The 2,492-nt window shown below is 40.7% G+C and overlaps 1 pseudogene; it reads left to right on the top strand.

Annotated features, from left to right (window-relative positions):
• The first annotated feature begins 1,725 nt into the window (after positions 1-1,725).
• Positions 1,726-1,817, top strand: LOC122800581 (annotated as a pseudogene).
• The last annotated feature ends 675 nt before the right edge of the window (positions 1,818-2,492 follow it).

Genomic DNA, 2,492 nt, shown 5'->3' with positions numbered 1-2,492 from the left:
GTGTATTTCCTTTTTTCACCATTCTTCTGAGGTGTATTTGCAAAGGTTATGGGACCTTTTTCATTTTGGGACTCCTGACATCTGGGGCAAGAAAAACTGGAGAAGATGGCGTCGGCTGTCAGCTTTATACTCCTGGCGCTCTGACGTCAGGGAGCATGGTTGAACAGCTGACGCTGGACCCAGACTTTGGGATTCTGGCCGACTGAGGGCTGCCTGCTGGCAGGGGAGAACCCTGCAGTCATGACTGCAACAGTCAAGACACACGAACATCTATATTTATGGTAGGTGTACACAACTGTACTTTCCTCAACTATTAGGGTACAACTAGCTGCCATTTCTAATTTTTACATTGGGATTGAAAACTCCTCATTGGCTTCATCTAAATTTTGTAAAGCCTTTTTGAGAGGTACCCTTCTTTTGCTACCCATTTATAAAGATCCAACTCCACCATGGGATTTAAATTTGGTATTACAGTTCCTAATTCATTCACCTTTTGATCCAGCAGCTAAATGCAAGTTAAAATTTCTGACCTGGAAAACTATACTCCACCCTCTCAACAAAAGGCAGCAGCATTAGAAATAATAAAAAAAGCAGCTAGAAAACAAGTTATCCAGAAGGTCCCATCATACCAGGATCCACAGTTTACTCATGATTCTTTTTGGTACCAAAGAAAAGCGGGGACCACAGGCCAATTTTGGACCTCAGTCACTTGAACTAGTATGTGAAATAGATGAAATTCTGACTGGTCATGGTACATTCCATCCTAACATTATAGAGGAAGGATGACAGGATGTGTTGATAGACCTTCAGGGCATGGTAGCCGTCACTTCTGCTAGAAGACTTTCAGAACATCAAGCACGGTCTCCTAAACCTCCTTACTAAGTATTTCATAAGGATAGGGTGGCTTTATGAACCAATCCTACCTTCTTTCCTAAGGTTGGGTCAGAATCAAACATCAACCAATCTATTAATTTGCCAGTTTTCTTTCCAAATTTTACAAACAAAGGTGAATATATGTTACACTTACTGGACATTCACAGACAATCATGTTTTTACTTACATAGAACAAATTTTTTTAGGAAAACAGATCAATTGTTTGTCTGATTTGCGATTTCAACTTAGGCAAGCCAGCCACAGAGGTAACCTTAGCCAAGTGGCTTACCAATTTTATATCCTTTGTCTATAACAAATTAGGCTTTTCTTTACAAAAAGCATTGAGAGCACATTCAACCAGATCCATGGCAACATCTTCAGTATTTCTTTCCAGAGCATTCATGGACAATATATCTGTGCCGGCTACTTGGGCTATTCCTCATACCTTTATTACTCATTACAAATTGGATCTGGGTTCAAGGGGAAGAGCACCCCTCGGCTCAACTGTGCACAAGAGTATCCACCTTTTGAGTCCTCCTGGGATTTCAGATAGCTGGTGACTCTGTCCCAGTTGTTGAGGAACAAAGTAAAACGGACAACATCAAATAAAGAAGTTATGTAATCACCATAACGTTCCATCTGTGTTGTCCATTTTCATTCATCCTCAACTTCCCTCCTACCTTTGAAATATTGACTTCTAGAAGAAAAAGACCTTGTAAAGGAACCACTGTTTCTTATGTTGTGCTCCAGATATGCATTTCTGTTAACATATTGCTAATTTTCCCTTTATACTATAAGCCAGCAAATAAGATCTGAGGTTTGTTAGGGGATAGAGCATTATGGGTAAAGGAGGAGATTATACTTTCAGGAATCATTTCTATAGTTTGTAACTAAAGAGATGCTTTCTTTCTAAAGGAGCTTGAGAGTTCATTAGTAGCCATGAGCTAAAAATAATGACTGGGTCGGATCTTAACCCAATTGTTGAGGAAGACTGAAAATGGACAACACAGATGGAACATTATGGTGAGTACATAACTTCTTTTTACTCCATTCCCTTTCTTTGTCTCCCCTCTCATTCAAGATGATTACCGATGTTCCACTCTCTCAACAAAAGGCAGCAGCACTATAAATAAAATAGCTGCTAGAAAACTCGTTATCCAGGAGGTCCCACCACACCAGGATCCATAGTTTACTCAAGATTCTTTTGCATACCAAATTAGAGTGGGGACCTCAGGCCAATTTTTGACCTCAGTCACTTGAACTAGTATGTGAAATAGATGAAATTCTGAATGGCCACAGTACAGTCCATCCTAACATTATAGAAGAAGGATGACAGGATAAGTTGATAGACCTTCAGGGCATGTACTACCATATAAAGATGGGCAGACACTCCAGTAGGTTTATCTATTTCGGAGCCCGTCACTACAAGTTCAGAGCTCTGCCCTTGAGTCTAACCAAAGCCCCCTGGAAGTTCACCAAATGTATGGCAGTAGATGCAGTTCCTCTCAGGCTGTTGTGATGTACGAGGCCTCCCATACTAGGATGATTAGCTTGTAACTGCACCCACCAGAAATTTTCTTCTTAAAGCCAGGGACTCCATGCTCCAACGTTGCTCACAA

The sequence above is a fragment of the Protopterus annectens genome, chromosome 4.part0, assembly GCF_019279795.1.
Source record: "Protopterus annectens isolate FY-2018-M chromosome 4.part0, PAN1.0, whole genome shotgun sequence".
NCBI classification, from domain to species: Eukaryota; Metazoa; Chordata; order Ceratodontiformes; family Protopteridae; genus Protopterus; species Protopterus annectens.
The sequence above is the reverse complement of the archived record's forward strand: the minus strand, read 5'-3'. Positions and strand labels throughout refer to the sequence as shown.